Genomic DNA, 12500 nt, shown 5'->3' with positions numbered 1-12500 from the left:
CTTGTCTTGTGCCTATGGGTGTCTGCATATGTATATATCTATATGTGGGTATTTATATGTATTCTGTCTCTGTATGTATACATTTGTACTAGAGAGAGGGAGAGGTATATCTCCATGTAGCTATGGGTAGATATACACACACATACCCCTACATATATACATCTACATCTGGTTACTACGTTCTTTGCCATGTAGATTAGACTTTGCTGCAGTGGGACTCATAGCGGGTGTGGCTGCTCGTTGGGCGACGCCTCTGCCCAATGAACACTTTTGCTTACATCCCTGGGGCTGTCCGTATAGACCCACTACAGCCAACACCTGCACACCTAGACCCATAACCAGCTACCCATAGTTCCCCCACCCATACCTCCTCTACAGCACTCATCCTTACTCTGGGTGCAGGTCGGGTCTGAACACACCATTACATGCTGCCCACTCTCCACTTCATGGGAACCATCTCGTATATTGTCTCGACCCATGAGTCATCAGGTTTCCCACCCTTGTATTCCGGGTATGTACACACCCCGCCTTGAAAGGTCATCACACTGGCTTCCTCCCATATTATGACAATTTTTGGGACGTCCCGTAAAGGATGCTCCTGTCTGTGTTCCAAGATTAGATTTCACGAGTACACTGTGTCCCCCCCGGTTGAATCCTACCTGTGGTCTGGGAAGCAGTGGACTATTTACATTGTTTGGGGGTTTGTGTATATGTTTCCTCTGTCCAGCTGAGGGGGGTCATGCTACATGTTACATGTTTCTTGCTTGGCCCCTCACTTCCATTGGCATAGTCTGTGAACATATGTCATTCTTGTGTGCTGTTTCCTATCATAGCTATATATCTGTGTATATCTACGCACACACACACACACACACATATATATCTCTATATATATATATCTATATATATATATATATATATACACACACACACACACACACACACACACACACACACACACACACACACACACATATATATATATATACTTATATATATGTATATGTCTGCATACATATATATATATATATATATATATATATATACATATATATATATATATATATGTACATTTTGCTGTATGGCCTTAATCTCGCTTACTAGTGCTGACATATGCTTACTACTGCTTCATGCTGCTTAACCGAACTAATGCTTTATGCATAATGATACTGACACCTCACGTGCATTTCCTGCAATAGTCTAGGTCATATATATATATATATATATATATATATATATATATATATATATATATATATATATACATATATATATATATATATATATATATATATATATATATATATATATATATATATATGTGTGTGTGTATATATATATATATATATATATATATATATATATATATATATATATGTTCTTTTGTGGCGGCAGTACTCCAGGTTTTATATATATATATATATGTTATTCCATGGATTATGCAACATACATATTGCTCATTACGTGCTTTGCCATGGAAATGGTATGTCTCAGTTACCTTCCTGCCCCCCCCCTTTCTCACTTACATCCATGGGGCGATCCCATTATAATGGGTCATTCCAACCCTGGCACGCTTCGGTCCATCATGTCTTACCCATCATTCCCTCCACCCCCTCCCTCCTCCACATCAATCATCCTTCCTACAGGTTCCATCCGAATCTCACCACACCACTACACATTGCCCACTCTCCACTTCTCGGGACCCATCATGTAAGTTGTCTCACCCTATGGTTCTTCAGGGTTCCCACACATTCAGTCCATGAACATACATATCCTTCTTTGCTTACCTGTAAGGCATGATATGTTACCTCGAGGACTCTTTTTAGCAGTATGTTTGGGGTCGTCCTGCTAGGGATGAACATGCGTTTGTTTAGGATTTGACTTTGCAGGTTGACACTGTTTCTCCCACTGGTAGTATCCTGCCAGTAGTCTGGGTAGCAGTGCTATGCAACGCTTAGCAGTGCTTAATATTCAATTTGCCTGATATTTGCCTTTTGGCATTGATGTCTTCCTCATTACATGTTATATATGTGTCTTGTATCCTTGATTCATGTGTACGTACGCTGTATGTGGTCCTGGGAACTTCAACACTTTATTGCAATAACACCTCACATCTGGCCTTACTGCAGTACTCCAGTTCACATATTTTTGTTATGTAGCAGGTTATACCACTTCACACTGTACATAGATTTGGTTCGCATGTTTGGTTTAATTTCCTGTGGTGAGAATTTGTTTGCTGATACCTCACTCGCATCTCTTCCTATAATGGCTTAGTGGTTAACTACTGTGATTATAGTGTACAGGGTCCTGGGTTTGAGCCTTGCAGAGGCAGTTTATTTTGTTGCTGAGCAGGACATGGGCCGTTGGATCCAGAGTGATTAAGGCACTTTAAAGCAGTTGTAAGAGGGTTTGCGTGGGTTTGTGTGATGGTAAGCACTGCTAACCTCCAGTTACAGTTTCTTACACTCAGTTAGCTTCTACTTTGCTGAATCTGTGTTGGCAATGCTTACCCCCATGCAAACACACTTAGACACACTTACCGCTGCTTATTTGTGCTTAGACCTGCTTACTTGTGCCTTATTCATTATGACACTGACACTTCACATGTGCATTTCATGCAGTACTCCAGTTCACATTTAATTGTTATTTTGTAGGTTATACGGCAAAACGATGTAAAATTATGTTCGTATACAAATTTCCCATGGAAAATGATTTATGCTGCAGTGGGACTCAAACCGGGAATGTCTGTTTGGTAGGCAGATGCTCTAACCACTCCACTATTGCTGTGTTGCTTCATTTGCATATATATTCCTTGTGATCCTCTTCAGCCTTTTCAGCTGCTTTAACCGTAGTTAAGCGATGGGCAAACCCAAGCACCTTTGGTTAGCTGTTCTCGCTGTTTTAAAAAAAAATAAATACAAGGATTTCCTCATTTTATTTCAATGTACAGTTGCTGTTGAGCACATGGGGACTGTTGGTGGAGATATGCATACACCTATGAACGGTTTTGCGCTATTATTTACACTTTCTTCTGTTCTACTCTGCAGGGGCATGTTTATTCTATAGCTCTGCTCTCAGACACGCCCCTGCACTCATCCACGCTCAGTGTAGGATTTGGACCTCAAGAAGCACACCTTCATTATTATGCATGGCGCACTGCCGTCCTCCTCTTAAACTGCCACTTACATGAAGGACTAGTTTAGTCCTGCACAGCAGATTAGTAAATCCAGGGGACAGACTTAGAAAGAACATGCAAAACTTGACAAAATGAAAAACAGAGGCTCAGACTGATCCCTGGTGCTCTTAGGAGTAAATTCCAATCACTGAGTGACTGTACAACCCACAAGCCTGTGGGAATGGCTGAAGAAAATCTGACATGCAACCTTGATGTGAGTGAAGGTCATCTTACTGTGTTGTATTTCGTAAGCCATATCGGCACAAGCATTTAAGAACAGCAGATGTGTGTTACCACATTCTATACTCATAAGTTAAATTCTTTTGATTCTACTGGTCACATGATGACAGTTTTCCCATTCCTCTGATGATTCTGTTTCATTTTCTGGCATGTAATAGAAATGAATTACAAAGTCTTGCAGTGACAAAAAGAAAATCTTGTATTCTATACTTCAGATGTGATCTAAAGTACTTCAGTCCTAACCAGGCCTCTCCCACTAATGTGTTCAAATAATGAATGGTGTATAAAGTACTTCAGTCCTAACCAGGCCTCTCCCACTAATGTGTTCAAGTAATGAATGGTGTATAAAGTACTTCAGTCCTAACCAGGCCTCTCCCACTAATGTGTTCAAGTAATGAATGGTGTATAAAGTATTTCAGTCCTAACCAGGCCTCTCCCACTAATGTGTTCAAGTAATGAATGGTGTATAAAGTATTTCAGTCCTAACCAGGCCTCTCCCACTAATGTGCTCAAGTAATGAATGGTGTATAAAGTATTTCAGTCCTAACCAGGCCTCTCCCACTAATGTGTTCAAGTAATGAATGGTGTATAAAGTATTTCAGTCCTAACCAGGCCTCTCCCACTAATGTGCTCAAGTAATGAATGGTGTATAAAGTATTTCAGTCCTAACCAATCCTCTTCCTCTCCCACTAGCATGTTCAAGTAGTGAATGGTGTACGACTGCAAAAAATGGTGCTTATAAACAGGGAATGTTTGCGCTGATAAGCAAAAACTCATTATGTAGCTCTAAGAGAGTAACAAATTTTAATGAGTGAATGCAGCTAGTCTGATTATTGATTAATAAGATTTATGTTGAGGCAGAACATTTCTGTGGTGAAGTAATACATTTATTTATTTATTTATTTGACATTTGTTAACCGGGATACTCTATCTGAGCAAAAGCTCTTTTTCAGTGGAGGTCCAGGGAGAAAAGTTCCACAGTACAAGCAAGAACATTTACACAACTGAAGATGAATACAGTGAGACATTTACAATAAAACAGTTAAGCAAAGGTAGATAAAGCTCCACAGTACAATATAGTAAGAGGCATTAGAGCACTGAAGAAAAAACATAGCAAAGAAATATACAATAAAACATTTGAATGAATTTACATAACACATTGGCTTATCTTCAGAGGGTAATTAATACTGTGAACCTAGATCTTGTCATGTCCTTAAACACTGTATATACGTAAGGAAGATGTGAGGGACATCTTCAGATGCTATCTGGCTAAACAAACAATAATGCCCAACAGAGTATTTATTACTGGGGAAAATTGGGCATCCCAGGTGTGCTGTGTGACCCAATTGTAATGTTCACACTGGAAGGCATTATCGTGCTTAAGAAAATGAGCTATATGTTAAATTGGTTTGTATTTGTTTTATTAATAATACATAACATATTTTATACTTTTGATGTGAAATAGTCCTGCACCAAGTGTTTCTTAATTGCTATAGGATATGCGATTGCTATTGGTGGACATACTGTACTTTCAATATATACATATATAAATTATGTAAGTATTTAATGTGTATATGTATACACACACACACACACACACACACACACACACACACACACACACACACACACACACACACACACACAACCACACCAGTAACAGTGAGTTTCATATATACACACAGAGCAACAAATGCAGAGACAGTGAAACAGTCTTTCATACTTACGCAGAAACTCAGATAAATACACACACCCACACCCACATATACATATATGCAAGTACACACACACATACAAAATCACAGACAGACTCTCACACATATACACAGAGACATACACACACACACACACACACACACACACACACACACACACACACACACACACACACACACACAAACACACACACACACACACACAGAACACTCTCACCCAAACACAACTTTTATACACACATCCTTCTAATGCAATTATCTGCATTTGTTTTATTTATTTTCCTGTGTTAACAAAATGTGGCTTTCTAAGTGTACAGGATAACATGGGTTAAAGTAAAACAACAGCATCTCCTTTGTGAGCTTTTTTTTTTTCCAATTGTATTTTTTTAACTGATGCTCACTAAACATTCATGTTTACTCAGCAAAAACAACATGATGGCCTTTTTGTTGTGTATGCGGTACACAGCAATTTAATATGCTGAGATAAAGCCTGGACTTGTTGCCAGGCTCTCCTTGTATATTAATACCAATGTAGACAGCCTGTGTTCTCCTAAACGGTATCATAGTTACATTCCATCTATTTTCTAAGTTGCATTAAGATGGAATCTGAAGGGCAGCTCCCTCCTAATTTAACAGAATAATAAAAAAAATCCATTGTTAGAACCTTGTTTAACCAAACAGTTGGTACTACATTCACTTAATAGACACAATTCACCCAAAAGTTTGGCAAAATTAAAAAAATCTAATAAAACAAATTAATTTTGAAAACTGAATGACTAACAAAATATTATTAAAAAAATAAATGAACTAATATTTTGACAATGCTTTCTAATGCGCTAATAACACAGTATACTCAAAAGTATTTACATAATTATTGTAACGATAATTTACCAGTTAACAAGAAACTGTCTTAAAGCAACACTATACAGTTTCTTATTTAAATTACAATAAGTACTTCATTAATAATTCACTATTTTAACTATTCTGTTGCAGTGTATTATGCACAAAGATGTATGTACCAAGCTTTTTTTACATAACAGAAGCTCAGAAGCATTATAATATAATTTTGGATGAGAATGGACATAAATGATAGAGAATTTTAAATCCTTAGGCTTCTGACGATGCCTTTCAAAAATTATAGAGCTACTGGACTAGTCTGGGAAACATTCCAAATATCCTTAAGATGCTCCTGCATTCTCTATCTCACATGCCTCATAGTCTGTCCAATGTAAAATTTGTTGCAGGAGCATTTTAGACTATAGACCACTGCTTTTTGATAATAATTATTGTTACCTGAGGACATAAAATGGTTGCCATTAATATTAAATTCCACTCTAGAATCCAAATAAACACAAGCAGAACATCCCTTGCTCTAGCAGTGTGGACCAAATGATTACCAATGCTTAATGTTCCTATAAGAAATGTTCAGCTTTAATTTGGGGAAAGCACTATTGGAACTAAAAATGTACCAGTGATGTTTCAAAGTATGTGTTACCCTTTCTCCATATAAAGCATAATGTGTAATAAAATATACATCATCAGTTTTCCTATCAACTAATTTCCTTTTATACACATGAGATTTAACACTGGTATTCAGATGACCATCAAACATCTTTTAAAATGACTGTGTTAACTGTCTGTTAGTATAGCTTCTCAAAAGTATCTATCAACAACTTCAGAGGCTACTCTCTGCAATTCATCTAGCCCTTAAAAACTTGCTATAAGGAACATAATCCAAAAGATGTGGAGGATGGTAAACAAAAAGTATTTACTGAAGCCACCACACACTCCAGCATTCCAGTCATTGGAAACTGCATCATGAAATACACTGATGTCCCTCTCACCAGGCTGAGTAAAAAGAAAGTCACACTCAGTTGCTTATCAGGGACCAGGATCCACCACACTACACTTGTACTCAGGGTATGGACCACAAGTACCAGTATGACTCAGTCATAGTCCATGTGGCTGTAAATGATCTTAGATGTACCTCCCTAGACTATATGAAGAGAGACATCATGGAGCTCTTGGAATATGATTCCCAGGCTGGTATGAGCCTAGCACTGAGCAGCATTTTACCTTCTCCAAGGTTGATGTCACAATATGAACGGAAAATGACTGACTTTAATAGTTGGCTTATTTTCTGATGTCATTCTAAGGTGGTGCAGTATTTGTTAGCATGTAAGGTGATGGTCAACAGACCACACTGCATTGCCAGGGATGGTCTACACCTTTCCCCTCTAGGCCTCCAAATATTATTTAAAACATTGTCCACCCCATGGTGTCTTTTTAGGCAATTCCAACCTAAAAGCACTTCCAACACAGCAAATCAAAACCAACAAAATCTAATTGTGTTATTACTCAATGCTAGGAATCTAAGCAAAAAACTCCACTCCCTACAAGCTCTCCTCATCCAAGAGAATGCGGGCTGAGACATGGTTTAAACCCATGGAAAGCACACCAGCAGTGCAAGGCTATAATGCCTCCCATACATTTAGACCAGCTACTACACAGACATGGACTAAAGGTGGAGGTGTATTGATTTAATTCAAAAATAAATATACCCCAAGGCTGGTCAAAAAGGACAATGCACTTGAGCATTTCCATGTTCAAATCACCATAGGCAAAATTTCATACCACTTCTTTGCAAGCCACTCTATGACCCAGGAAGCCCATAACATGTATTTAGTCTTTTTGGAAACACTCACATTACCCAACTATTAACTGGGAATCATATACAATACCAAACATACAGGCACAGAGATTCCTGGATTTTGTAAACACAAACTTCTTGGACCAGGTTGTCAATAGACCTACAAGGGGTACAACCATACTGGATCTGGTCCTCACTAATATGGGACAGTGTTGCATACTACCTAGTGTAATGTCTTCTGTGGTAAGTTCAGACCACAAAACAGCATCCTTTGAAGTAAAAATAAAACCTGGAACCCCATCTAACCCTAGAATATTCAGGAACTATTCCAAGGCTAACTTCCTATTATTAAGTGATGACATGGCAAAATTTCAAGCTCCCATAAACCCTAAGACCACTGCTGTCTACATGAAACTTTTCACATAAACCCTATACAAGCATCTTAATAGCTACAGAGAGGCAGCTGTACCCACCAGGATGAAGTACAGAACAAACTAAAAATAAAACAAGCCTCCCTGGTGGAATCACAACATCAGTAGGCTGTATAACAGAAGGAAGAAAATCATGCCAAAATTTGGAGGTGCAGCACCCAGCAGGATTAAAGCACTCTTTTCAAACTAAAAAAAATAACTTAAGAGGACAAATAAAGTCTACCAAAGCCAAACTTGAGGTAAATTTGGCCTCCAAGGACATCCATAAGGCATTTTTTAGCTATGTCCACAACCTCAAATGTAATAAACAATTGTGTGGCGAGCTCATTGTTAATGGAGTCACCTATAATCAACCAGAAGATATAGCAAACCTACTGGCTGACAAATCTAGTTTCGGTTTTACTCCTCTCTCCCCATCAACCTTCCCTCAGGAAATAAGGCCAAGAATACCACATTAATAGGCACAAACAATATCCCAGGATACCTTCTAAATAGCATGAAACATAACCTTTCAGGCCATCTAGAATTGCTATTTAACTGTAGTTTCCAAACAGAATTAGCGCCTCATGAAAGAAGAATACCAACAGTCATAGTTCTGCACAAAGGTGGGCCATCTACAGACCCTGGAAACCACTAGTCTCATATGCAAAGCTATGGAAAGAATTATGATGGAAATGATCAATATGACATAGGAAACCTCTAGACACTGGACCCAACTGAATTTGGTTTCATCAAGGGCAGGTTATGCCTACTCAACCTGGTGGACTTCTTTGAGAAGGTCACCAAAGCAATTGATGATGGAAAAATAGATCAGACTGCCTATCTTGACCTGGACAAGGGATGTAACACAACACCCCACTCAGGTATTGTTGACAAACTCAAGAGGTTAGTTATAAACCCTAATGTCACACAGTGGATAGCCAGCTGGCTTACAGACAGGGCCCAGGAAGTTAGAATTGTGGGATCTGCCTCTAAAAAGAGGCCAGTCACAAGTGGAGTCCCTTGGGGATCCATCCTGGGACCTCTCCTTTTTGGCATTTACTTCTCTGAAGTCAAGGCCAATGTCAGTAGCCTCTGGCTGACTAAATTCATAGATGATTGCAAATTAGGAGCTGTCATTGAATCACACACTAACACAAATGTCCTCCAAGAAAGGTTGACATAGACAAATAACCACTGTTAGAGCCATGGACTAAAACTAAATGCCAAGAAATGCATAGTAGTATCCTTCAGGAAGTCATCCATCCTAGTAACTATTATATCGGCAACACACCATGAAGAGTCAACCCAGTAGTCAGGGACTTAGGTATAAACACAGACAGTAATCTAGCCTTTGACCTACATGTGTCTACAGTGGTGAAGAAATAATTTTATGGCGAGCAACTTATAAACAAAGTTATGGCAACTAGGTGCAAGAATGTCATTGTTATAAACAAAGATATGGCATCTAGGTCCAAGGAAGTTATTGTTTCACTGTAGTCGGCATTGATCAGACATATCATTGAATACAATGCCTTCTTTTGTTTGTAGCTAACCAGGAACATGCAACAATTGGAATGTCCACAGAGGTTCCTCACAAAAAAAATACAAGGTGTAAGTTACTTGTCCTATGCAGACCACCTCAAGGCTCTATCCGAGTATACTGTCTCCTGTAGGGTGGCATACAAGGTATTGTCAGACCCTGCCCTAATGGACCTACTGCATGTCTGCAAAACAAACAGCACCAGAATTACCCATTTTAAAGACTTAAACTTTGTCTGTGATATAAACAGGACTGGCTGGAGAGACAGGTATGTATTCCAGAGACTACCACTACTCTGATACAGGCTGCACATCCATGGGGAGCAGAGTTCCCCTCTAACCCAATTCAAGTGTAACTTGGAAAACTGAATGGGTAACAGGATATTTATCTATGATTTAGCACCTATATCTATAATGGACACAAGCATCATGTAAATGGTTCATCTCCCAAGCCCCTGCTTGTAAATGGTTCATCTCCCAGGCTCCTGCTTGTAAATGCTTCATCTCCCAGGCTCCTGCTTGTAAATGGTTCATCTCCCAGGCTCCTGCTTGTAAATGGTTCATCTCCCAGGCTCCTGCTTGTAAATGTTTCATCTCCCAGGCCCCTGCTTACACTTATCAAGGGTACCAGGACTTGTCAGAGATTTGGGATACATGGCTAGGCTTAAAATGGCCCTTGTGGTCATTAGCTAGTAAACATCTATGAACCTATGAACTTATACCTATAAATGGCAGCAGGAATCAGGTTTGTACAGTGTAGTCTGAATCATATTATTAACTACATAAACAGAAATGTCTGAATACTGTGTTCTCTCTTTTCAAATTCTGAGGAGAAACAAAGTCCAACATAGTTAATCTGAAGCCTCCCAAAGAATGCAATGAATATTCATGCCTGACAATTGTCCAGATTTTCAAACAAAATATCATGACTTTTGCTCATGTTTTTATCTCTTCCTCATAAAATGTTTGGTTTCTTGCAAATCATTGAAGATTGAGGTAATAAATAATTACAGATATTTGAGTTTCACACTTCATACCCATTAGAAAATGCATGCTAATCTAAAACCTGTTATTCTGTCAACTTTCTAAGTTGATAAAAGCAATATTTAAAAATTATCCCTGTTTTGGTCCTTTGTCCTCCCATTATTTATGGCTTTGTCCAGATTTCTTGTGCTAAAAGCTTAAAAGCTAAACAAATGATTAAAATGTCCCTTTAACAAGAAAAATCATTTCATCTATACAATGCTTATAAAAATAATGTAATCTTCAAAATACTGGTGTCAGTACAGAAATAACTCTTCAAAATGCCCCATGCATAGCTCTCAGCTGTCCAGATTTGTGTCGCACAGTTTTGGCCTGTTCCTAACAAATTTGTGTTTTTTGGTACATCACAGAGAAATGAAGTCACTCAATAATGACAAACATTTGAAATTCAGACATCATAGCCTTCAGAAAAGGTATTCTAGCACAAAACCTCTTATCCTAAATGAGGGATATTTATAATCTGTCTCTATTTCTGGGTGTTTGTCACACCATTAATTCTGGCTTTATCCAGACTTTTTCTGCTAAGAGGCTGAGTGGTATCGCTTTGTAAATATGTTGGCATAACTTGTGGCAAATGTAACACCCATAGCAATGTCTCATAAATGTTAAAAAACCTTATTAACCATTAAACAATTTCTTGTCAAATAAAGTGCTATAATTTCCACAATTTCTGAAATACCATCACCATCCCTAAGAAAATAAGAAATTACTGATAACCTCAGCTCATGTGAAATAAAGGTATATATCTTATTAACATCCACAGTAACCAATCAATAATGTTATTGCAACTGGACCTTCTTTAACTCATGTAAAAAATGTAAATTATCACATGTATATGAAGCAATTGAACCTTGGAATGCTTTGCTGAAGTGCCAGTTTATTTGTTATTTAATAAAATGTTGTCAGCACTCACTTTCCTAAATAATTTTTTTATTAGTACTATATTTACTCACTGATGTGAACAAAACCACAGTACTAATCTGTGATTAGTCTGCATTTCTAACAAAAGTGTTTTTTTTTTTTTTTCCATTCTCTGTCAAGGTATGTTGTTGTGTCTTTCTGCTTTTCCCAGTTAGAGGTCGCCACAGCGGAACTCGGGTCCGCTAATGATTGACAGTAAACTTTTATATGCCGAGTTGCCGGCCCTGATGCACAACACAGAAAACACTCTAACTGAGAATCGAACAGGACAACATCTTACTGTGAGGCGACAACGCTACCGCCGCACCACCACGGCAGTGTCAAGAGATGTATTTTATAGAAATGCACATCTAACAGCTTGGTCCCATGGTAGTGGTGCTGCGGTAGCATTGTCGCTTGACAGCAAGACGTTGTCCTGTTCAATTCTCAGCTAGAGCATCTTCTGTGTGGAGACATGCATGAATAGGCGTGCCTTCGTTGAAGGTTGTGCGTCAGGGCTGGTAACTCGGCACGTAAAAATCCACTACCAAACATTAGCAGACCAGAGATCCGCTGTGGCGACCCCTAACCGGGAGAAGCCGAAAGACACAACAACAACATCTAACAGCTTGACAAACTTGCATCAGTACTATAAGAGCTGCACAACACCAGAGACAAATTCAATTTTGTAATGAATAAATCTGTGTAAAATGGCAGCAGGAATTATCTTTAGAAGAATGCTTTGTCATATAATTACAAAGCTCTCACATAACAGTGTAAAATGTTTTACTGTATTTTTAATGTATTTAATAAAACAAAACTAT

Source organism: Protopterus annectens, chromosome 2.part1, assembly GCF_019279795.1.
Source record: "Protopterus annectens isolate FY-2018-M chromosome 2.part1, PAN1.0, whole genome shotgun sequence".
NCBI lineage: Eukaryota > Metazoa > Chordata > Ceratodontiformes > Protopteridae > Protopterus > Protopterus annectens.
This window is presented reverse-complemented; position numbering follows the sequence as displayed.